The sequence below is a fragment of the Eurosta solidaginis genome, chromosome 2, assembly GCF_040869045.1.
Source record: "Eurosta solidaginis isolate ZX-2024a chromosome 2, ASM4086904v1, whole genome shotgun sequence".
In the NCBI taxonomy this organism is placed as follows: Eukaryota; Metazoa; Arthropoda; class Insecta; order Diptera; family Tephritidae; genus Eurosta; species Eurosta solidaginis.
Window position 1 is genome coordinate 285,736,359 of NC_090320.1, and position 27,342 is coordinate 285,763,700.

Sequence of the window (27,342 nt, forward strand, 5' to 3'; positions counted from 1 at the left end):
GAAAATCGATTTACGCTCTGATTGCTTTTTAATGACATATACGTATGAATTTACAATGGTTTTGCAGTTATGTAAATAGTAAGTACCTATTTAATACGACGGTTGTACTTTACAGGTACATTAAGTACTGCGTTCGTATAAATTGTCACTTACAAAATTCGATATACATAGTTAAGAGGGAGAACTTGTTTGTTCTTTAGCCAGCTCTTTACTCCTCATTTTAATTACAGTTTTTCTGAAGCTTTCCAACTTGCTCCATTGCTTTAATTTTAGAAAAATTAGAAAAATTCTTGTACCTCCTCTATTATTAACTTTATGATATTTTGTAAGCTTTGCAAACTGCTGACCATCACTTTTCCAAAAGAAAAAAAAATGTAGCATTAGCTGTGTTTTTTTACATCTATAGACATGCACGCCTAAACTTTATATGGATTGCTAAGCGTTAAAATTTATCTACACTTCTAAATTGCTACGCCGAAAATTAGTACTCCTAAATAGAGACGTATATACGTGTAGAAAAACACGGCTATTATTGGCACCTTTTTTGTTACGTCAATTCTTCTTTTGAAAAATGCCAAGTACCCTTCAATTGGCCAGAGCTCTACAAAGTTTGGCGGATTTGCTTCTTGAAATTTCAAAAGAGCATATTCCCTTGAGTAACACTTTAAGACATTTGTTTATTTAAAAGCAAGAGCATAGGCATAACCCGAAAAAGTAGACGCCTAGAAAAAGCTTCATACCTTTATCAAACAATCTTTTGATATCTTTGAAGTGTTTGTTTCCTGCGCCTTCAAAAAATCGTCTGCTTTCGCAACACGCTATATTTTTTTCGGAAGGAATTTTGGTTGCATTTTTTATATAAACCTATCGCCTCTCCCTCAGTTGGTCTGCAGATAGTTCACTTGGCACTCCTTTCCCCTTGAATGGCGTTATAACAGTGTCCTCGCTTGGTCTTCTGAAAAACAACTTCACAGATATTATCCTCTAAGCTAGGTTTCTTCTTTAGATGTTGGACTTTTTCTGAAAGATGGTAATGATTTTAGCTTTCTTGTTTTGATCATTGTTGGTTGTTTTTCTGCGAAAACCAAGCTTCGAAGTAAGATCATTCACAAATATTCTTCAATTTTCTGCTGTCACCCGAAGATGGGTTTTTGAAACCGAAACCAAAACCGAAACCAATAATATTCAATAACCGATTCAATAATTTGCTTTTAACCAGCTTTTCGGCCGATATAAAAAAGACGAACACTACAGTTTTTTCTATTCTCCTATGCGTTTCGATGCTTTTTACACATCTTCAATTGTCAATTTGTTATCGATCAGTTAAGGGTCTGTTATAGTTGTGTAATCGATAAGGAAACCTATTTTTTGTCGAAAACTTATAGATTTCCTATCGAAATGCCATCAATTATTTACGTTCAAAAAGGTACCGATATATTATCAAAAAGTTATCTATTTGTTATCGTAAAGCTTTCGCTTTCTTAAGAAATAGTTTTAGCTTTGTTCTCAAGAGGTTCTCGACATGTTACGAAAAAAGTTATCAATTTCTTATAAAAAAGCTATCCATTTGTTATTAAAAAGTTATCGATTGGATATCGAAAAGTAATGGGTTTCTTATCGGATTGCTGTCAATTTGCTATAGGAATGTTATCGGTTGGTTATCGAGGACTCATCGGTTTGTTACGAAAAATTTTACCCACTTCAACCTACTTCGTACTCACGCCTTTTTTAGGGATCTTGTCGGGATAATTTTCGAACTCAGTTTGAGTTGATATGTTTTGGAACAGTCTTTTCAAAATTTAAGAGATTTATCCTTCCTTTCAAATAACAAGTCACTGCCCGGGAAGTAACTGAATTCAAATTCGACGAAATGTGGAGTTGTCTACGTAAAGCTCGTTGAGAATGATATGCATGGAAAACAAAGGGAAGCACTTTATTGCTTCTTAAGTGTTCACTGTTCAATAATGCTCGAAAAATACTCAAGGCGCATTTTTGCGATAAAAAAATTTCGAAAATCTCCTCCACCAGTACAATATGTACGTACTTATCGCCTTAATCTTGCAGTGCACATATTGTAACAATCTATATTGTGCCGTGATTATTATATTATTTAACTTTGTGGCTAGTGCCTGAAATTATGCAACATATTTTGTTTTTTTGGAACAAAAAGGGTATTTTTAGAAAGGGTTTGGGCATATGATACAATCCCATCTGATTTGAGCCTTTTCTTTAATCTTATTATGATCTATACACAACAATTTCTCTTTATCAGAACGTAGTATTTGTGTTGGAACCCTCTTTTTAGCAATTTGTTTAAAATGTACGATGGCAACAGTGACCACATACATGGTGAGAATTTAAGCATTAAACATTAAAAATGTGACCACATTGGTCAGCAAAAACATTGTTTTATATAACATACAAACACACGTAAATACGAGTAAGTTTTAAATTTTAACTAAAGTAGGATTTTAAACAAAATTCCAGTATTTATATTTCACCTCCACCTTTCAACTCATTCTACGTACGTACAACATTTATTACTTAAAATGATTGCCCACACTTAAGAGGTACTCTGAATTGAAATTTCAACTTTAATACCATAAAAATTTTAAGAACACTTGGCACAATTTATATAAAAAAGATTTTGTGCTTTCGAAAGCATGAAAGCTAAAACAAAAAGCAATATTAAAAAACAACTTTATCACAGCCGCTCGGCTATTGAATGTACACTTAGTTTCTCCACACAATTTTGTTGCCCGCCGCTCACACCCCCAACGGTCCATTAGGCTTGTTTACAAAGTACAAAAATTCAGTTTAAGCGGACACTCGTGAATTGCTTTTTAATGTATTATTTTCATACCAAAAAATTAAGCTCGTTGAACTTTTAAGCTCATAAATTTATGCTGTTTTACATATTTTTTGTTTTTATTTTCCTTTTTTTTTGGTTTTGTTTTACTTCTCCATTGTATTTTATATAAATCTCTTTTACACACCTGCAGCTTTCCGCATTTATTTTCGTTGTACAGTAGCTCGTAAAAATATTGATACAACATGTTGTCATTACAGGGATTTAATTCGAAATTAAAAACGAAGATACATTTTTGAAATTTAAGGAATCTCTAGTTGGCTTTTAGAAAGTGCTATGCCAAAAAATGTTGAGCATTGTTTACTGTATAGTTTGGCAGCATAAATTGGGGTTATGTTGCGAATAGAGTGGAAGGGACTCGAATTCAGTGACAGAAGGCATTCGAATGGAGTGGAATGAAGAACAGTAGGAAGAGCAGAGTCGCATTGGATTAATATACCATCAATCATTGTATCAATATTAAAGATAAATTTAGAAAAAATAATTAGATACTTGAGTATAAGCAACATTTTCTTTCAATTACTGCAATTAAGGTGTCCTATATGCTATATATTCCAAAATTATAACATTTTATGTCTGTTTAAAAATTTAACTTGAAAGATTTCCGTAATAATGCCATTAGTGATGTTTGTGTGTGTGTGCTAATTTTGAGCGATCAGCTGTTAGTTGCCCTACTTGGTAAACTTTACAATGATGTTGAGCTTTAAAGAGCTTTCAAGTATTCTGGTAAAAGCTTCGCTAAACCAGAAAAAGTTTCGATTGCTTAATACCAAAAAGACGAGAATTTTTAAATTAGACACAATAGCATTAAAAAATGCATTTAATTATAAATACACGACAAGTGTTTCTATTTGACAATCAAATAAAATAAAACACACTTACAATTTTGAACTAAATATGTAAGTGATTAAACCAGCAGCAACAACCATCTGGCTCAGCTGCTGAACTGATCAAAACATTATTCAAGCGAGCTCTAAGACGCGTGTGATGGGTTGCTGATCTCCGATGTATAGACATATATTAAATGTAATTTAAAAAATTTAAAGAGCTTTAAATTCAATGACTCGAAATATAGATAAAACGTTAAATTGTTTTTTTTCATGATAATCAAGATAAAGGAATAAAATATATATTTGCAACAGTGCCATCTCTTGGTTCAATGGAAGAGAAAAGCTTTTAACTTTGAAAGCTACACAGCTTTAGCAGACTAAAGCTAAAATGGTTATCCCGAACCTTAAGCTGTGATATTTTTTAAAAAGCCCCTTTTGACACATGCAAAAATCCCTGTAGTTATAATTTCAGAGCTTATTTTTTAAATATTTTCGAATGCAAAGATTTTCAGATTTCAGTCGCAATAAATAGGAAATTGCCAAAGTCTCTGTCGAAGTTTTGGTGATTCGGCGACGAATCGGTTTTTTTACAATTAAATTATTTTGTTATTTTTAGTGGACTGTATATTATTTTATTGTTTAGAAAGAGGTCGCTATGCGCCTGTTACACTTTGTATGTATCCACAATGAATACATACAAGGTGTAACAGGGGCACTGGGGGCTCTAAGGTATTGGCTGCGGGTTGAGCCACCTTATTTTGCTTTGAAAAACCCTCGCTTTGGGATATACATTTTAAACTATGTCTTTAGAATATTTCACTAACCAGTTGAGAATTATAAGCGCACTCAATGGCTAATGAAACAAACGAAAGAAAAATGTTCATAGTTTGAGTCAGTTAAACAGTCGCTATAAAAAAATAATAATAAATTACAAAGGCTGACAAAATTTCAAAAAGGTCCAGAATGAGATAAAACTTTTCCAAAGGTCTTCGGTTAGATAAAGCTGAGTTACGAATCAGATTTTTGAATTTTCTTCTTTCTTCTTAAATATATTTAGGTATGAAAACCACGTTTTTCGGCTGCATTCCATACGTAATTTTTCCACGAAAAATAACTTTCATTAAACATCTAAATATATCGTTTGAAAGCGCAATAATTTACCTCACAAACGCTTTTTAATTCTTCTTTACTTGTGATATATTGATATATGTGACCCGGTCTATGAAAAGGTGGTTTATGACTCAAAAAAGAAATTGGGAGAAACAGCTGTTAACAGCTGTTTTTTTTTTTTAGTCATAAGCCACCTTTTCATAGACCGGGTCACATATACGTTTTTCCACTATACGTCCTTGATCCGTGCTAAAAAGAGCAATGTGTGTATCACACTTGCAGGCAGACTTTCTTATATTGGGTTTGGAGTTTTGTAGCAAACGGAATAGTTGATACCGGAACTATTTTTGAGAAACTCCTGGGGGCCCACTCTGTATTGCGATGCGAAAGCAGTGCGATGCGAAAGGTAATTGGAACTCTGTAGCTCTATCGCATCGCTAACAGTGCCGCTTTTTTATTTTTCGCAAATTTTTTGCTTGAGTATGCATCACTGACCAAATGTCAAAGAAAGAACAAAAGAAACAAGGCGATTACAATTTCGGCAAACGATTAATTTTTGTTGAACAAATTAAAAAATGGATTATGTAGCATTATGGGACGATTTAAATGAAGAAAGGATTGATAGGAGGATTATAAGAGACAACTCCAACATTATGAGTCTCAGCGATCAAAGGTAATTTAAACGTTACTAAATTACTCATATAATATTGCTTTATGTTCTATTCATTAGTTTTGTGCAGAATTTTCGGCTTAATAAGGAAGACTTTTTGTATGTGCTAAATAGCATTAAAACGGAGAGCAACGGCAGTTCCTGAAATAATAAAAGTTTCTACAACGTTGAAGTTGTTTTCGCGTTGGGTGTTTTATGTAACCCTTTGGCCAAATCTGGGTGTATTGCCATGAAGTCCACTAGGATTTCAAATTGTTGTTTTTGTTTTTTGAGTTGTCCTATATACATATTTTTAAAAGAATGTACAATGAATATAAAGATATCAATTTATAAAATCATCAATTAATACTTAAATATTTGAACAATGCGAATGCTTATTACTTGTAGCAAGAAAAATGCGAAAATGAATGCTGTTTGACATTCGCTTTCGCTATACAGAGTGCTGGCAATGCGAAAAGGGATAAAGTTGCGAATGGGCAAAATGTGAATGCGAAAGTCAAAATATGCATGCGATTGTCAAGATACAGAGTACCGATTTTGCGATTTCGCGTATTTTTTCTTTCGCATCGCAATACAGAGTAGGCCCCCTGATATCCGCCACAATATAATCTCCTTTTTGAATTTTTAGTTTTATTAGTTTAACATGATTTTATTTAGATCATTCATCTTTGCGAACCTGCCAACAAGGGGAAACGGTCAAAATTCTAAAATTAAAATTCTGAAGTCAAAATTCCGGAATCAAAATTCTGGGTCGACAAAATTCTGGAAGTCAAAATTCTGGGTCGGCAAAATTCTGGAAGTCAAAATTCCGGAATCATGGCATGGCGTAGCCGGTGTTGGATCGGCTAAGGGTTATTTTTTTAAAGTGCGGCCGAAGGTCACCTACGCAGAAGGGTGTACTACGCAGAAGGACATCACCGTGGCGGTAGCCACGGTTATACCACACACCCGGACTTGGCATGGCGTAGCCCAGGATTATTTTTTATAAGCGCGGCCGAAGTTCGCCTATGCAGAAAAGAGTTCTACGCAGAATTACTGTGCATGGCGCAGCCGGTGTTGGATCGGCTTTTTCCCGAATATTGACTTCCATAATATTGATTTCCGGTGTTTCGACTTCCGGAATTATGAATGCAGAATTTCCAAAAAAGCAGAATTTCCAAAACAGCAGAATTTCCAAAAAAGCAGAATTTTGACCCCAACCCGCCTACAAGCAGTTAATAATTTAACAGTGTGCCTAAAAATAGACTTCAAATTTGCAAAACAAGTTTATATGGAAAAAATATCACAAACCTTATAGAGTTTAAAGAACAATATCTTAAATCGCAAAGAGGGCATTCTAAAAATTAAATAAAGGTTGAAAAGGAAAAAAAATTTTCTTGACGGAAAAGCGTAGCAGCACCACATTCACGTTCACTGGATTCAGGTTCAGTGAACTAAAGGGCTTTAGAAAATTGTTGATTCATTTCTGAGCCTAAATTTGTCGGCCTGTGTAATAGAAGAATAATCTCAGCTTCAAAGCCACTCTATTTCATTTAAACTAAATCAGCTTTTTTGTCGATATCGCAAACAAAATTTTAATAGCATGTTTAACGACATTAGCTATCGCTATATATTAGTTTATCGATAACTATAATAGTTTCGTTGGTCCATATTTGTCAGTTTATGTTTTTTTTTTGCTAAATGATAGATCATAGTTTAGCTTAAAGTATTTAGTCGTGTTAAATTTGAGCTAACTACTGTTATTGCAGGCGAAAGATCTTTAGTAAAAATCTCATAATATCGCATCAGTTGAAATTTCGTGATTTCTACTATAGATCGATACTTTTCATATGATATGGTATTCAAATCACTTAGTAATCAGAAGGACCATCTATTCTTCATTTTTAAAACTGGAAAAAAGCGTTAAAATGTCGACATCTTTTCACATCTCTGAGAAAAGCTATAAGTACGAAGGAAAATGATAAAAATCGTGGTCTATTTATATCGAAACTTCCATACAACAAAGTTTAACAAAATAAATCACAATAATAAATACCATTTAGTTGGTAAGAAATGTTGATAATTGTCAAGTAAATATACAATCATTTTCGCTGAAATAGTCAATTGTCATTAATTGAGCACGTAATGAAGAATTTATCGCTTTCGATATTGTATTACATCCCACATTTGCTTTCACATATTAAATGCAAACGTCAATTTTGTACTCAAATTAAATACTTGCAAATGGAATATTGACACACAGTAAAGTTAAATGGAAAATTATAGGACAAATTAAGCTACCTACTGAATAAACAAATGCGCCAATAAACATATTATGCAAGTTACTCACAAACATGTGTATATTTGTACAAAAAAAGTAATTTGTGGTGAGAAAATCGTTTGAGGGCGTAGAAAATTATTGTTTGTGAATTTAATAATAGACCTGACACTTGATTCTAATTTTAGCTATTGCTAAATGGCAATCACAAACAAATTACAAATTATTCGCGCTCCTAAAGGTATACTATATTTTCAAACTGCTAGTAAAATCTTTGCTCGCTTTACGGCCTCCGTGGTATGGTGTTAGCGTCCACACACGAAAATTGCGAGTTCAAGCCCCGGGCAAACCAACTTCAAATATTTAGGAACAAGTTTTTACCACTAATTCTAAGTGGGATCGCCCAATGGCAAAGATTTTGCAAGCACTCCGAGTGTGTTTCTGTCATGAAAAGCTTTCCAGTGAAAATTAATCTGTTTTGCAGATGCCGTACATGGGACTTACAAATTCCCGCCAATTTAAAATTTAAAAAGAATACGACGCAAATTTGAAGAGAAGCTCGGCGTATAAGCTATTCGGAGACGATCGCGCCATGCATTTATTTTTATACCTTTCATGAAAATGAAATGGTATATTAATTTCGTCACGAAACCCAAAATTGTAAGTCCTTAAAGGAAAATAGATAGACCCACCATTAAGTATACCGAAATAATCAGGTTGAAGAGCTGCGTTGATTTAGCCATGTCCGTCTGCCCATCTGTCTGTTTGTATGCAACCTAGTCCCTCAATTTTTGAGATATCTTGATAAAATTTGGTGAGCGGGTGTATTTGGGTCTCCGATTAGACATTTGTTGGAACCGGCCGGATGGGACCCCTATAGCATATATCTTCCATACAACCGATTTTTCAGAAAAAGAGGATTTTTGTAATATCTCACTCAATTTAACAGATTGAAGCTTCAAACTTCACAATATACTTTCGTATATTGCACATATTGTTGCCTGAAAAAATTTATGAGATCGCTCGTATATATAGTATATATCCCCTACAACCGATTGTTCAGATAAGAAACTTTTCGTAATTACTGCCCTATTTTAAGAGCTAGAGGTTTCAAATTTCGACGAATGCTTACGTATATAGCATATATTGTTGTCTGAAAAAATCATAAAGATCGGTGGTATATATAGTATATATATGGTGGTATATATAGTATATATTGTAACGAATTTACTTGGAATTCCCTTTATTTGCAATCTTCTGCTGAGTTCGAATCACTAAACTGTTGAATAAATAACTCCAATATTTTATAATGCAAAATGGCCTTTATTAAAGTACTTCACAATAACACTCAAACTCTGCAACGAATAGCTTGTTTAATAACCAAACTGATAGATAGCTCAAATGAAACTCCTCTTCGCCTCTACTGTCGCGCCTTTTATACATTTTGATTTCTCATTGCATACTTTCAGGCTTTTCGATTCCACAACTTACTAGTTTGTTTCAACTACAAAATCGCCAGCCACAACTACGTTTATAACTTCTCATTTGAGTAATACTTGCCAAATTATTGCCCTCTCTTGTGACAACTCAGATAAGATATATGCATGTGTTTGTGCATTGGTTCTCCGCTGCTCGTATACGTACATATGTGTAGACGCAATTATTGATTCGTTTATGTAGATACATAATGATTGAATTATTGATGTGAATTCACGTCACTGCTTAGCTTCGGCTTAGAGATAGCCGCACCCCTTAGTTTTGCTAACATTCGTAACAATATATATAGTATATATATATATTTTCGCAATTTTAGCCCCATTTTAACAGCTAGAAGCTTCAAATTTCACCGAATGATTCCGTATATAGCATATATTATTGTCTGAAGAAATCATAGAGATCGGTTTTATATACAGTATAAATCTCATTCAACCGATTGTTCAGATAAGAAACTTTTCGCAATTTCTACCCCATTTTAACAGCTATAAGCTTCATATTTCACCGATTGCTTACGTATATAGTATATATTGTTGTGTCAAAAAATCAAAGAGATCGGCGATATATATAATATATATATGATGGTATATATAGTATATATATATTTTTTTTTTGCGATTTTGGCCCCATTTAAATAGCTAAAAGCTTAAAATTTCACCAAATGCTTACGTATATAGCATATATTGTTGTTTGAAAAAATCATAGAGATCGGTGGTATATATTATATACCCCTTATAAACTGTATTTTTTTGCCCCTTTTTTACGGCTAGAAGCTTCAAAATTCATCAAGTTTCATCAAATAGTTACGTTTACGTCATATATTGTTGAAATACATGATTCGTGGTCATAGTTTTTACACGCAGACCACAAAAAACCTGAAACTTTGCATCCTCACACAAAGTACCTACCTATTTTTTATTTTATATTTATCTTAAAAATCGTTTAGGTGTGTAGATCTGTTCACTATATATTTCTTATATTATACATCTGATTATTCGGAGATTACGAACGGCATAAGATTATTGTTCAGCCCCATTCATGAAAGGTATGAAGTTTTCGGCACAGCCGAAGACAGTCCCGTCCTTACTTGTTTTTTCTTTAGAGTACAAATTTTTTTGTAAGTCTAATAACATACTTCTTGAGCTTTGTTATCTGGCGCTTGATTGTAAGTTAAGTTATTACTAAATGGAAATCAAAACAAGTAAAGGTGTCTAAGTTCCGGCGTAACCGAACATTATATACTCAACGTGAGCTTCAATTGTACATTTCATTTCAGAAAAATTACTTTTCTACATAACACTTGGCACCGCCCGTTTAAAAAAAAATTTCTCCCCATTTCCTCTTACAGTAAAACTTGATAAGTGAAATATCATTGATTCAAAACTATTTCTTGCCAAGTTATAGTTTATTATTCTAGTCTACGACCCTTTTAAACTTGTTTTATATCTAAGTTTCCGTGGTCTTTAACCGATCCCGTCAATTTTTCTAGATATATTTTGTGCTATAAGGAAAATATGTGTACAAAATTTCATTACGATATGTTAATTTTTCTTCGAGTTATGGCTCCGGAAACAGAAAATTGCTTACTCATAAAAGGGGAGGTGCCACGCCAATTTTTTTAAATTTGAAGTTTTTCCTATTTATTGTTATAAATCCACTTGGGAAATGAAATACCATTGATATAAAGCTCTTTTTTTGCTAAGATAAAGCTTATGTTATTCGTCCACGACCCTTTTAAAAATCTTTTATATAAAAGTGGGCGTGGTCCTTAACTGATTTCGTAAATTTTTCTTCAAGGCATTCCTTATAGTAAAGGTAACCTCTCTGTCGAATTTGGTTACGACAGGTTTAACGGTTTTTGATTTAGGATTAATAATATTTGTAAAATTGATTTTATCACAAGTGGGCGGTGCCACGCCCATTTTAAACAAATTTTCTTAATTTGTATCAAGAGTCTCAATATCAGTCCACACGTCAAATTTCAACATTCTAGGTGTATTATTTACTAAATTATCAGGTTTTTTGTGTTTTCCAAAATTTTATATATATAAAAAGTGGGCGTGGTTATCATCCGATTTCACACATTTTCAATACCAATCTATTCTGGGTCCAGGTAAGCTAGTGTACCAAATTTGGTGAAGATATATCAATATTTACTCAGGTTATCGTGCTAACGAACTGACGGATGGACACGGCTCAATCAAATTGTTTTTCGATACTGATGATTTTGATGTATGGAAGTCTATATCTATCTCGATTCCTTTATACCTGTACAACCAACCGTTATCCAATCAAAGTTAATATACTCTGTGTGCAAAGCACGCTGAGTATAACAAATTTCAAATTTCTCACGCGTCTAACAGTATGCCATACGTAAGAATGTTTTTCCCATGCTGATAGAAGATCTTTACACACTTTGTAATATTAAAGATATGATACATAATGTGGCATGCTTTAAGGCCCACCTTTTCTTAGAAAAGGTTTATTTAAAAATCTACTGTCGTACATATTACCTTTCAGTTAAGTGCCTAAAAGTATACCTCTGACATATTTTTGGGCTAATTTATATGGCACAAAAGTGACAAACGAATGTAAGGCAGACTGTAGTCTCTTACAGACCGCATTAATCTACGTTCCTTAGCTATATTTAGTTAACAATAATAACTGAGTAATGAATCGGAAAAGAAGGAAATAGGTTGCAAAGTTACAAGCGAAGTTCATGCCGCAGCCTAATCACAATACGTAAGGAGCAGTATTCCTCTAACACGGTTTTAGACCTCATTTGGTCACCAAATCTATACAGATTTTACTTGAGAGCAAATGGTTTGTGCTGCCCACTTTTCTTGACGCCGAAGGCGCCTTACTAGCACTAGAAGCTAAATCAACGCTGACAAAATTCATGAGCAGATAACTTAGGCGCGAAATGGTCATGGCAGAGGGTCGTTTTATAAAAGTACTTATGCGCCGTCACTGATTGGTCTGAATCATGTGGATAAGCATTCAACGCTAGTAAAAGGAGCTAATTCTGTTTACTAGAGTGAACAATATCCCTCGAATCAGATGAGGGTACTGTTGATGTTGTCCAACAGGGCTAATTGCCAGAAAAATATTCATCACAGCAAATTGTAGCTCAAGACGACTCACTCATTGAGTGGTATATGGGCTGTACGATATTTTGGTCAAACCGATTCTCTTCAAATGAGTTCTGTCCTGTGCTGTCTAACTCGAAAATTTTTTCATGGACAAGAGAATGAAATTTGTGCAGCGGCTATCGCTCGTTCGTTAAAGCTGGACCCTTCGTATGTCACTTACGCTAGCAAAAGCTTGGTGTCAACAAGAAATTTAGGATGCCCGATTACTGCAGCATCTACAAGACTAAGGTCGTTACTATTAAAGAAGCGGTAGAGGTGATGCTTTCTGCCACTTGAACTGTTAGAGTATTTAATACATACTCATGTTATAAGGCTAAGGGCTTAGCTCCGCCACCCTTAGGTCGCGTGACGTAAAAATTAAATGCATTCTGAAGCACTGCCAACAAAACAAAATTGCTTCACTCCACTCCTTTTTGACAAACATTTTATTTATTTATTTATTTAGTTATTTATTTATTTATTTATTTATTACAGTCTATGGTGTTTCAGGCAGGCATGCTTAACGAACGAAACGATATCATTTCGTTACGATAATCAACGTTAATAAACGAAACGAAGTCATTTCGTTTCGTTTATTAACGTTAAGAACGACAAATTAACGTTAATTTGACGATCTTAACGTTAATAAACGAAACGAAGTGACTTCGTTTCGTTTATTAGCGTTGATTATCGTAACGAAATGATATCGTTTCGTTCGTTAAGCATGCCTGGTTTCAGGCCTTACAGACTATATAACAGATTTTAACTTTACTTAATGATAAACTAAAACAATTACAAACTACTTGTATTGGAATGAATGGCAATAAATTTACAGATTACACAGAACAAATATCACTGAGTATTGATTTAAAAGTGGGCTTTGGCAAAGAAAAATCGATGGCTGAAAAATTTGAGATTAGATTAAAATCGGTCATGGTTCTAAACAAGGGTGCATTAGAGGCATAGAGGGTCCTGGCATTGTCCATTTAAAAAGTAACTCTGTTACGAAGCGGCCTGCTCGGGATACGAAACCGGATACTCGCGAGGAGGCAAGATGTATCAACTGCTCCGCGAATAATGTTATAGATAAAAGTGAGTGAGATAATGGTTCTTCTAGATTGAAGAGACTGTGGGCTTATAAGTGCACACCTGACTTAATACGAGGGAATCGGATCAGAGAAATTCAACGATCGCAATGCGAAACAAACAAATGTTTTTTGCTCTTAATATGGCACTCGTGTTATGGCATCCAAATAAAGCAAGCATATTCGAGCTTAGAGCGAACAAGCGCAGTGAACAATAATTGTAAAGCGCCGAATGAAGGCCAGCACTGAATATGACCTAGCAATGGTAGCATTCAAGTGAGTAGTGAAAGAAAATTTCGAATCGACTATTACCCCTAAGTCTTTTATCCCGTTGAGGGTTGAGATGCGGGTGCCGCCAATAAAATAAGAGGTGGGGAGATTATCGCGAGCTTTGGAGAAGGTAACATGAAAGAATTTACCAACATTTAGCGGCAGATTATTAGTATTACACCACACAGCAACATTGTCGAAATCAGATTGAATCCTTTCCGCTTCAGAGGCATTCGAAATGGTTCCAAAATCCTTTAAATGATGATTTATTACAAAAGAAAGGCTGAGTGATGAAAGCAGACTGAAATATCATTTATAAAGATTACAAAAATCAGCGGCGCCAAAATGCTACCTTGCGGCACGCCGAAGGTGGCAATAAAAGAGTTAGAGTGAGTATTGTCAATTACAGCAACACAACTCCGCTGTTGAAGATATGATCTTATCCAAGAAAGAAAGCAATTTAGAAATTAGGATCGAGTGACTAACTTTATCAAACGCTTTTGAGAAATCAGTGTATACAGTATCAACTTGTTAACGATTAATAAACACGGATAGGCAATAATCAAAGAAAATTGCTAAATTTGTCACAGTGGATCTACCGGACATGAAACCATGCTGATTGTTACTGACTAGACGTTTTACCGCAAAATACATTTTTTGTTTCACAATATACTCAAAAAGTTTAGACATAGTCGACAACTTTCCTATGGGTCTATAATTGACAACGTTATTTTTATTACCGCTCTTGAAAACTGGGCTAATAAAAGTTATCTTCCATGCATCGATAAACTCACCACACTCGAGAGATTTGTTAAAAATAAGAAGGAGTTGGATCGCCAATGCCAAACAATTTTTAAAAAGATTAGACAATAGGCCGTCAATATCGGTAAAGCTTTATGCTTTGTTTATGTTTCGGATTCCTTCCACAACATCTTTAAGGGATAAAGTCAAAGCGCCACAGCTGATAGAAGAGTCAGCACAAACAGGGACTGCCGGCCGGACTTCCGTTTGCGCAACAAAGTTGGAGCGGAAAAAATCTGCAAAAAGATTAGCCGCTTCAGCAGGTGACGAGGCATGCTTCGTATTATAGGATACTGATGACGGAATACTATAGCATAGCTTTTTAGATTTTACGAAATTTCAAATCGCCTTAGGGTTATCTTTAATATCAAGTTCAAAGTTACGAACAAAATTCCTATGAAGTCTTTTGCCCAACACTTTAAATTTTTTAGAATAGTGAAGGAATTTCGATCTATAGACCAAGGACTTAGTGAGTTTGAATTTTTTGAAGAATCTATTTCTCAAATTCTTTAGCCGCTTCAGCTTTCTGGTATACCACGGAATCTTGTAACAACGCACTTTTTGTCGAGGTATATTGTCAATACAAATTTGATTAATAACAGTTTTAAAAATTTTGAAACGACTAGAAAGATCCTTTCCCAGAAAAAGAGACTCCCAGCCAGTGGACGAAACTTCCTGAAAAATCATATCGAAGTGTCCGCGTCTAAATGAAAAACTATGGGCATCGTCATATGGACGGATACCACAAAAGGTATAAAATTCCACGTCCAGGATTAGCGGGATGTGATGCAAACATGAGCATGACAACGGGTCAAGACATTCGCTAAGAGTAGAGTTGACATTATCATTAACGAAGACAAGGTCAAGAGTTCTCGATAACTGATTTGTGAGGCTGTTTTTCTGAGAAAGATTGACACTTAAGAAGTTATCAATGAGGTATATCTCAGCAGTATTGTTTACATTTTTAGGGACTAAAGTGTAGCTAACGTTAGCATAGGACCACTCAATATTAGGTACACTGAAGTCACCAAGTATACAGAAGTTACTACCCAACTAGGTCTATAATGCTGTCAACATATGATTTGTAAAGAGAATCCATACCAGAAGGTCGGATGTATGAGACGCAAATGACCATTTCGGAAAAGCCACGAATATAGACACAAAGTTGATCCAAAAGTGAATCCACCTCGGATAACTCAACAAGCACTGATTGGAGATGGTTGCCAAGACACCACTTGTGAAGATTATGTGGCTGCCAGGGAAGACTTGGGGATTCCGGTGATTAAATGTCAGTCAAGTAATTAATGGGTGTACTGGCATGTCCTTATACCAGAAGTTGATGTTTTTCAGGCCATTTGTTGACTCCAAGAACTAAGCCGATTTATGAAGTTTTTTAATAAAGTTCATCTAGCCATGGTAATTGGAGTATCACAGGTCACTGATCAAGTGTCCAAGTGAGCTGTCTCTTAACTGATCAGTGGCCACCGAGACCAACCCAAAATAACTAATCTGTACCGTAGAAGTTTGTTCAAAAAATCTTCCTTAGGGCTACATTAACTCCAGTTACTAAAAAAAAGTTAAAACAAATACAAGGTGGGTTATACATACCTTCGAGGAGATTTATGCCGAGTAGGTCCTTGTTTTAAACGGACTCCAGCAAGCAGATTAATATTAGCTGAGAAACTTTTCATGGCTTCCGTGGAGCAGCCGCCATTTAGTGTTACTTTTCCTGAACCTAGGACTTATGGTGGGGTAGGCGAACAGCCGGCACACCTAAACTAACAGATATAACAATTCGTACCAGTGTTATACCATCTTCAGTGTAATTTTTCTAACGCGAACTCTATTTATATGTCCTCCCTAAAAGCAGACTGCTTATTTTCCGTCACAGCAGTTGATTAACTTCTTGGCGCCTTAAACTGTGCTATAATATAAAAGAATTTACTCGTGCTCATAATTAGCTTCTCTGTGTGACGTAAATTATATAGTTATCGCTTTTATACCAATAAATTAAAAATGAGACACGACACAAAATGTTGTGAACGAAAAACTGGCGCTTAAATACCTTTTGATTTAAATTTAACTGCAATTGAGAAAAGAAAACAAAAAGGGACAAAAAAATACCTTTTAAAATATTCAACATCGTAAACGTTTTTTACTTGTATATGATTTGAAATACTAAATGTTAACCACTTAATTGCCTAAGACTCCTTTGTAATACATTCACAACATTCACAGTTTACGGAATTTTTTAAATGCGAATATCCTTCACCAAAACAAAAAACAAAAAAAGACGAACAAAAAAAAGACGCAGAAAAAAGTTTACAACACAAATACGAAATAGCAAACCAGGTATATGCAAACAAAATAGTCTGATCAGCTGACTTTTCACTTACTTTAAGGTCGGCAGAGAAAAACAGTCATGGTATAAGCACATTGACTCTTTGTAAGTTTCGTTTAAGCGATTTAACGCGTTGCGGTCAGAACAAAGTGATTGCTACGAGCAACTTTTTATATGTACATTCGTATAAATGTACCAAACATCGTATGTATACAACACATCAGTAACTTTGTACTTGGACTGCTTTCGAAAGCTATCTACTAGATATAATTGTAAAAAAGGACTTAAGAAAATAATACGTATACGTCCGCGCGGACCCAATGTACAGGCCAAATGCGGCTTATTGCATAGTTAGAAGGTAATCAAGGAGGGGAAGAATAGGAAGAAAAGTGAATGTTAAATTATTAAAAAGGGAATAAGCAAATATGCAGCAACTTTTTGTATTTCTGCAGCAATCAGCGAAAAGTTTGGAAAATTGCGCCAATTTGTGTCTTTTTTGCTACTTTTGAGTATTTATTTTATGTGCGAAGTGGGGGAAGTGGTGCGCGGTGGTTGCAGCCTACAAACGCAGATTATGATGAGGCAATCAAAAAGGAATTTTCCCAATTGTATGCCAGTGAAATGTAATGAAATTTGTAAAGAGAAAAGGAATTAATTTTTGCACATATATTTATGTATGTTAACAGTCGGTCACTGTTGAAATGGGACAGTTGATGTCTTCTTCTATAAAAGAAAATTCAACAATTGCCAAACAAATTTCGTTTTTATTTTTAGGTAAAAAAAAGGATTTGAATTTGACAATTATTTTTTAATTCAAATATAAAGGGTAAAATTTTGGTCTTTATATTTTTTAATAAGGTTTTAAATTTACTTATTATTGTTATTATTATTATTTTTTAATTAGTTTAAGCTTTCTGAATAAAATAAAAGTTTAGATTTTATTACAATGTTTTTACTCAAAAATAAAAGTTTGAATGTGACTTTTATTTTAACAGCAACACAAAATATTTTAAAATTACTTTATTTTTTTAAATCAGGTAAAAAATATATATCTGACTATATTTTTGAAGTCAAAATTAAAGTTAAAGTTTGACTTTTATTTTTTGTGTAAAAATGTTAGAAATAACTGATATTTCGTAAATCAAAAATAAAAGCTATAATTTAAAGTTAAAAGTTATTATAAAAAAAATTCAAATCGACTTTTGGTTTTTAGAATATAGTTAAAGATAAGACTTCACTTCTGTTTTGAGTGTAAAAATTGAAAATTAAAATTTGACTTTTATTTTTATAATAATTTTAATTTACCTAATAATTTGGGAAAAATTTAAACAACGTGACATCAGGACGGACAAGGCGACAGCTGTTTCGATTATACCTTGTAAATCTCTTCAAAGCCTTTTCACCCATAATACAAACAGACAATATTTGGTTAATTCGTTGTAGTTCTATAAATAGAACAAAAACAGCAACAATACCAAGTTTCTCTGAAACCGCCTTACAAACATGCATAACTTCAACACATAATTACATACGAAGTATGTGATGTGTAGAAGAATAATATATGCAAAAGAAGGCAATTGGAAAAAACTTTACAACTAAGGCATGGCGTAGCTGAATGCGTTTGTAACTATTTCAACTATCGTAGGAGTGCGGGTTCGAATCCCACTCCCGGGAGAAAAGGCTTTGCAGAGATTTACAAAGTACAATCGAAACAGCTGTCGCCTTGTCCGTCCTGATGTCACGTTGTTTAAATTTTTCCCAAATTATTAAACAAATTATAAAATTAAAAATTGCTTGAAATAAATGTTTTTTTTTCCCCCCGATTAATTCATACAATTTTAATTTACTTTTCTTTCTTGAGTGACAAGTAAAAGTTACAATTTTGAATTCATTTTGAAAGTAAATGATACGAGTTGAAATTTTACTTTAACATTTTAGGTAAAGAAAAAATATTTAAATTTTGCGGTGTTATTGTAAAAAAAAAAAAATTTACGGTTTTAACAAAAGTAAAAAATTTGAAAAGTAAAAATTTTGAAAAAAGTAAAAAATTTGATAAAATTCAAATCTTTTAGGACCTTCGTTCCATTCCTGGAAATACTTTTTTCCGATATTAACCTTTTAGGAGTTTAAACAATTTTTCTAAAACTTTTACAGTATTACTATTTAAGAAGAATTTAAAAATTATGGAAGATATTTTAGACTAAAAAGAAAATTCACAAAAAATCTTTTTTTAAAACAATTTTTTAAAAATTTAATTTATCACAAAAGTACTTAAAAAAATTGCTAAAGAACGTGACAAAATTTTGACAAACAATTTTTTATAAAAAATTAAAAAATTGTCGAAGAACGAAAAAAAAATTTTTGCAGAAAATTTAAAAAATAAAGTATAAAAACTTGAACCTAGCCATAAAGAACAATTAAAAAATTTTGAAAAATGAGAAAAAAATTTGTTAAAAAAAAGCTATTCAAATTTGTATTGAGCCAAAAATTAACTTAAAAAATTGACGAAGAACAAAAAAAATTAAGGAACAAATATTTATTAAAAAAATGTAAACATACGTATTTTCACGCAACGAGTCTATTGAAAAATAATATAAAAATTAGAAAAATCTTTTGAATCAATGATTTTAAATAAAATATTTATAGAAAAAATTGCAAATTGAGCCTGTAAAGCTTTTGACAAAATTTTTCTTTGAAATTTCAGAAGAAATTCATACAAAAATTTGAAGGTGAAAAGTTGATTTAAAGTATGTAAAAGAATTCCAAAAATTATGAAAATTTTAGGAAAAAGGAAACAAAAACAGTTATTTTCATCAAATAACAATATAAATTTTATGAGGAATTAAAAAAAAATTTCTCATGGAAGGCTTCTAAAAAACAAAAAATATTGTAGATGTATTTTGCAAATCACTTTTGAAGAGAGTAGGCCTCCAGAAATATGATATATATTTCATTAAGGTAGAGCATCAAAAAATTAAAAAATTTATAAATATTTTATTCTAAATTTTATAGTTCAGTTTTTCAGTTCAGTTCAGTTGTTTTTTAGAAATAAAATATCATAAAACTTTTCAGGACAAAGAAATTTCGGTGTTAAGGTTAAAAATGTCTCGAAAATAATTTTACGTATTAACAATTTAAGTTTCAAATATTTTATATGCTTTTGAAAATAAACTGCTTAAAACAATTTCAAATAAAAATTTCAAACTTATGGCGGACAGTAGGTGTGAGATGTTGGCGGATCAAATAGAAGAAACGACGTTCTGCACAATAAACGGAGACGCCCCCACACGTATGGTAGGAAGCTGTCACAGCTCGCCAGATATCTCACTCGTGAGCGCAGAACTCGTAAACTGCGTCAACTGGCAGCCGATGGTAACATTGGCAACCGACCACCTGCCCATACTTATTTCGCTTGAGCGTACCGCCGACTTCATCGTCACTGAAAAGCGCACTTTCATAAACTTCAAAAAACCAAAGTGGGAAGAATATAAATCCTTTACAGACAGCCGCTTTGCTGCCCTCCCTATCCCGACTGATGCCAGCCAAGGGGAGCGTGCCTTCCGTAAGGTCATTAAATCCGCCTCGGCACATTTCATTCCCGCCGGGAGAATTCCCGAAATCCGGCCCCACTTCCCGGCGGAGGCCGCAAACTTAGCGAGAGAACGCGACCTTATAAGACAGCTTGATCCAGGCGACCCCCAAATAAGGGATATAAACCAACGCATCAGATTGCTTGTGGATGAACACAAGCGGGCGAAATGGGAGGAGCACCTAAGAGGTTGTAACCTCTCTACCGGTGTGGGTAAACTTTGGTCCACCGTAAAGTCCCTATCGAATCCGACTAAGCACAAAGACAAAGTTTCCATCGCCTTTGGCGACAAAGTGCTGTCGGACGCGAAAAAATGCGCGAGCGCTTTCTGCCGACAATATATAATGCATCCTACGGTCGACAAAGATAGACGGAGAGCCAATAGACACGCACATAAACACAAATTCAGCGCGTCACCAATCACCATCACCGCTAAAGAGGTTGAGGACGCCATTGGTCGTGCTAAACCATCCAAAGCAGTGGGCCCAGACGGCATAGCCATGCCGATGCTTAAAAGCCTAGGGAAAGAGGGTTTCAAATATTTAGCGCATGTCTTCAATCTGTCTCTTTCCACCTTTGTCATACCTGAGAAATGGAAAATGGCCAAGGTGGTCCCGCTACTAAAGCCTGGGAAACCAGCTAACATAGGTGAGTCGTATCGTGCGATATCTCTCCTATCGCCAATGGTACAGACGCTTGAAGCCATTTGGCTCCCTTATTTCCAAGCAAATTTGCAGCTAGCCCCTCATCAGCATGGCTTCAGAAAACTCCATAGCACTACCACCGCGCTAAATGCCATTAGCACCCAGATAAATTGCGGTTTAAATCAATACCCCCACCATAGAACAGTACTCGTAGCGCTAGACCTATCAAAAGCTTTCGATACGGTCAACTATGGCTCGTTACTGCAGGACCTGGAAGGGTCTACCCTTCCCCCATGTCTTAAAGGGTGGACCGCAAATTATCTGGGTGGTCGGCAGGCATCGGTGCAATTTAGAAACGAAACAACAAAACCAAGGAGAATTAAACAAGGGGTGCCACAGGGTGGTGTCCTATCCCCACTTTTGTTTAATTTCTACATATCTAAGCTACCTTCACCACCGGAAGGAGTCACAATCGTTTCCTACGCCGATGACTGCACAATAATGGCCACAGGCCCAGGCCCAAAGATCGATGCGCTGTGCAATAAAATAAACGGCTACCTCCCTGATCTCTCCAGTTTTTTCGCCTCGCGAAACCTGGCATTATCGCCGACTAAATCTTCCGCGACCTTATTTACAACATGGACGCCCCAAATGTCGACCATTTTGAACATCCACGTCGATGGCACTACGCTACCGACTGTCCTACACCCCAAAATCTTGGGTGTGACGTTTGATCAGGATCTACATTTTGGTGAGCACGCAGCCGCAATTGTTCCGAGAATTCAGAGTCGTAACAAAATCCTCAAATCCCTCGCTGGCAGTACTTGGGAAAAAGATAAAGAAACGCTCATGACTACATACAAAGCAATTAGCCAGCCGATTACGTGCTACGCGTCACCCATATGGTCGCCAAGCCTAAAAATCACCCACTGAAAGAAACTACAGGCCTGCCAAAATACTGCTCTCAGAATCGCCACGGGCTGTCTTCTTATGTCCCCAGAACACCATCTGCATAATGAGGCGAGAATACTCCCCATCAGGAAGAGAAATGAAATGCTGACCAAACAGTTCCTGTTGAATACCCAGAAACATGGGATCCCAACAGACATCTGATTGATGAACCAGCACCGCCTAGGGGCTTAAGGAGTCATCTCCGTAAGCATTTTGAGAAAATACGGCACCTGAGATCCCAGCCGTATGAAGTGAAAAAATACAAGCAGGTCCTTGGTGAACTCCATAAACAGGCGTCGGACCTTTATGCCGGGAATTGCCCGGTGAATCCAGTGCTTAACGAAAATTACCCAAAACTTGCGGCAGAGGAACGCATACTCCCCAGGGAAACGCGTGTCACTCTTGCTCAACTTCGTTCTGGATACTGTAACAGGTTAAACTCTTACCTATCCAGAATCAACCCCGACATACAAAATGTATGCCCCGCTTGCAACGTGTCCCCACATGACATCAACCATCTCTTCAATTGTAATGTGGAACCAACGCCTCTAACACCCCTTTCCTTATGGTCCATCCCTGTTGAAACGGCAAGTTTCCTTGGACTCCCGTTAGAGGATATTGATGACAATTTGTGATCGTTCGCGACTATTAGGTGGGGCGAGCATTGCTACAACAACAACAACAACAACAACGAAAAAGAAAGACCTCACAATTTCTTCTCCCTCATATTTCTAATATTTATTTCCTAATTTCTTCCTATATCTAAACCCCAATTTCAAAAATTACTTTTATTGCACAAATAGAGAATGAAATTGAAAGAATAAAAGAAAAGAAAATAAAGAGAAATAAATAATACAGCAAATAAAAGCGGAAATTCAAACAAAACGTTGAACAGCAACCAAGCAACGAAACGGAAATGAAAAGTGCCTATAGAGTATACTTTACTTAATTTAGACGCAGCCTACTCGATGGCAATCACCACAATAGCAGTCCAAAACAGTTATGGCGCTCCAACCAACGGCAAGATTTAAAGTGAAGGTAACTGCGAAAACTTACGATATTACTTTAGCCCTTTCGTCAGACAACGGAATTGTGGCTACTTTAGCAAAAAGTATTTGCTCAAGTGATGACAATTCCGGTTGTCGATAGCAATGAGTGTTTCATTGAGATATATATACATATATAAAGCTTGGGATGTACATTAGGGCGGGTCGATTTAAAAATCGCTCATTGCTCTGTGAAAATCGTATTCTAGGGATCAAAATAAGAAACTTTGCCGAAGGAACCATACCTCTAAAACGAATTCTGATGTTCCCTCCCTTTGGGTCGAACTTTTGGGTAGGGGCAATTTCAATTCTACCTGCTGTGTCTTGTGGTGGCTTAAAAAAAAACAACACAAGCAATTTTACGATCTGCAATTATGTCACAGTGATACCTTCATTTTTTAAAACGGTTGAATAAAAAACCCACACAACTATGTTTACGACATGCAAATGCATCACAGTGATGCCTTGGTTTTAAAAGGGGGTTGTAAAAGCTAATTTCTAATATTTTTTTTTAATTTCTTTTCTATTACTAAGTTAAATTCATTTTTTCATTTACATATGTTCTGACTAAATAAATTTCTAAAGAGAAAAATAAACTCCAAAAAGAAAAAACATAGGCATTTCAAAGTGGGATTTTTCAAAATTTGCAAGTATTTTGACGTCGATTCTACCGGACTGTATGCAATATTTGTTCCAAATATGAGCCACATCGGCCGTCATAGGTCGCTTTCTATTCATGTATGTATTATGTGTTCGGACCACAAATACGATTTTTGTGAATATCTCGATCCTTGCGCCATCTAGCGGCGATTTTTTTTCTTATTATTGCATTGTCATCGGGTTCTGAACTATATTCCAAGTTTCAAGCTTGTAGCTTATCGGGAAGTTACTTAAACTTCAATTACAAAATTGGTTCACAACGGCCGTGCATGCGGCCGTTCGGCCTGCGCGTCAAGTCAAGCTAAATAAAACCGTTTAAAAAGGATCACGACGCTTATTGGAAGAGAAGCTCGGCCCAAAATCTCTTCGGAGGTTATCGCGCCTTACATTTATTTATTTATATGGCAACATAGGTACTTTCGTACAAAGCTGTCTCAACAACTTTTTTTGTTCATTTGACTACTTAAATGGTCAATTACGAATCAACGATTTGTGCGCAGTTGATTCAACATCTTGTTGCGATGGATAAAAATTTACAGATATTTCGGTTGAATTGACCCGTATTTCGGTTGATTTTACCAGTGTTTTTCTTTCAGTGTAGAACTCAAATATTTTGTTTATTTAAAAGTCAAAAATTAATATTAAAACCAAAGTTTATGTTGAAATTTGACTCTGATTTGTTTAGCCAGTATTAAAAGTAAAAAATCGCCCTTCTAGTTTTGAGTCAAAAATTTATGTTAAACTCGGTTTTAAATGGTTGGCTCGAAAACGAAACTTCAAAGTTTATTTTAAAGTCAAATATAAAAGTAAGATGTCGCCTTTTTTTTTTTAAATTACACATAACGGATACTGTTTTACTTTAGTTTTTTAAAGCGAAAATATCACTTAAAGCTTTGCTTTCTCTTTAAGGTAAAAATAAAAAAATTGTATTCGACTTTTTTTCTTAAGTCAATAAATAAAATAAATAAATGTAAGACGCGATCACCTCCGAAGAGATTATGGGCCGAGCTTCTCTTCAAATTTGCGCCGTGCTCTTTTTTCAATTTTTCCAACAAATTGGCGGGACGTGACCTACATATTTTATGTCAACTCCGAATGACATCTGCAAGGTAGATGAGTTTTCACTGAGAAGCATTTCATAGCAGAAATACGCAGGGAGTGTTTTCCAAATTACTTCCGAGGGCCGACCCCGCTTAGGAAAACTTTCTTCTGATTGAAAAAACTTGTTTCTAAAATTTTAATGTTGTTCCGCCCGGAGCGTGAAGATCCTGGATCTTTGGTGTGGTAGTCAATACTAAATGTTAAAGTTCAGCTTCAATGCAATAAAAGTTAAAATTGAGTACATTTTTTTATGTCGAAAATAAAGAACTGTTTTATTTTGTTGCACAATTTTATAAACTAATGGCCAAAAACAAAATAAATATTTACAAAAGTAAAAATTTAAGCTCGACCTAAATTCTATTAGTCAAAAACCAAATTTAAATTTCGAGCTTTGTTTCAAGTAAAAATAAGTTAAAAGTCGATAAGTCCATAATCTCTTCGGAGGTGATCGCGTCTTACATTTATTTATTTTATTTATTGACTTAAGAAAAAAAGTCGAATACAATTTTTTCAGTCAGATATAAAAAAAAAGTTGAAGCTCGATTTTACTTATTTAAGTAAAAAAAAATCTTTTTTTTGATAAGAATAAATTTTTTGCAGTCCAAAAATATGTTAAAACTCGACTTTTACGTTAAAAATCATAGCTACAATTTTTTGGCAAAAGAAAAAAATCGTCTTCAATTGCTTAAACCACTTTAAATTCGACTTTTACATAAAACTTAATTTTTTTAAGTGATAAAATAGGTAAAGATATATATATTTTTTTTTTATTTAAATTAAAGATAAACTCAATTTTTGCTTTTTATCACTTTAAATTTTCAAAAATAAAGCTGTAAAATCTTCGTAAATTTATTTATTCAAAAATATAGCAAAATTTCGATTTTTATTTTCCAAATGAAGGATAAAAACTTAAGTTCGACTTTCATATCCGAAATCAAAATTAAAATTCCAAACTCGACTTAAACTTTTTTTGTTCCAAAACTTCGTTGTGAGTTGTTTCAGTCAAAAACAAAAACTAAAACTCCACTTGAAATTTTAATTAAATCAATTTAACTAAAATTCTACTTAATTTTTGTTGTTTTGTCGAAAGAAAAATATTTAACTCGCCTCTAATTGTTTAAGTGATTCTTTCCGGCAAAAATAAAAACTAAAACTCTACTTTAATTTATTCTGTGAAAAATTTTAGTTAAACGCTAATTTTTGCAGCCAAAAACAGACATTAAAGGTAGGCTTTAATTTTTTAGTCAATTTAAATTCGACTTAACCATCTATTCAAATTTTAATTTCCTTTTTTCAATTAAAATTTTTTGAAACAAAAAAAAAACATAAATGGGATTTTTACGCTTTATGTGCAATGCGTAATTAAACCTCTACTTAAATTTTTCAACTCAAACTAAAATTCAAAATCTTTTTTTTTTTCATTTTTTAAGTCTAAGGATATAAATTGAAACTCTGTTTTATGTGTTTTTACCAAAAATAAAATTTAAAACTCGACTTTAGCTTTCAATCAATGGCCTTTATTTTTACAAACACAAATAAAAGTTGAAATTTGGGTTCAATTTTTTAATCATTTGATTGAAATTCGACTAAAACTTTTTTTAATGAAAAACAAGTAAAGGTGTCTAAGTTCGGGTGTAACCGAACATTATATACTCAGCGTGAGCTTCAATTGTACATTTCATTTCAGATAAATTACTTTTCTACAAAACACGTGGCACCGCCCGTTTAAAAAATGCCTCCCCATTTCCTCTTACAATAAAACTTGATAAGTGAAATATCATTGACTCAAACCTATTTTTTGCTAAGTTATAGCTTATTATTCTAGCCTACGACCCTTTTAAACTTGTTTTATATCTAAGTTGCCGTGGTCTTTAACCGATCCCGTCCATTTTTACTAGAAATATTTTCCTGCTATAAGGAAAATATGTGTACTCAATTTTGTTGCGATATGTAAATTATTCTTCGAGTTATGGCTCCCGAAATAGAAACGTGCTTACTCATAAAAGGGGCGGTGACACACCCATTTTCAAAAATTTTAGTGTTTTCCAATTTAAAGTTATAATTCAATTTAGAAAGTAAAATTCTATTGATACAATGCTCTTTTTCGCTAAGATATAGCTTATTATTTTCTTCTACGACCCTGTTAAAAATCTTTTATATAAAAGTAGTCTCTAACCGATCTCGTCTCCATAAATATTTCCTGCTATAGGGAAAATATGTGTACCAAATTTTATTACTATCCGTTAATTTTTCTTCGAGTTATGGCTCCCAAAACTTTGAAAATTGCTTAATCATAAAAGGGGCGCTGCCACGCCCATTTTTTTAAATTTGAAGTTTTTCCTATTTACTTGGAAAATGAAATACCATTGATATAAAGCTCTTTTTTGCAAATATATAACTTATTTTATTCGTTCACGACCCTTTTAAAAATCTTTTATATAAAAGGGGGCGTGGTCCTTAACCGAATTCGTTAATTTTTCTTCAGAGCATTCC

At 34.2% G+C, this 27,342-nt stretch overlaps 1 protein-coding gene across 11 annotated transcripts in view; it reads right to left on the reverse strand.

The window, feature by feature from the left end:
* smog (G-protein coupled receptor 158 smog) overlaps positions 1–27,342 on the reverse strand; it is a 316,915-nt gene that overhangs the window by 199,569 nt on the left and 90,004 nt on the right. Inside the window, exon 1 of one of the 11 annotated variants that reach the window (XM_067768320.1) lies at positions 2,864–2,949. The exons of the other annotated variants lie outside the window; for them this stretch is intronic. The gene's annotated coding sequence lies outside the window, so the exon portion shown is untranslated. Of the gene's footprint in view, positions 1–2,863; positions 2,950–27,342 lie in introns of those variants that run through there. 11 annotated transcript variants of the gene reach the window in all.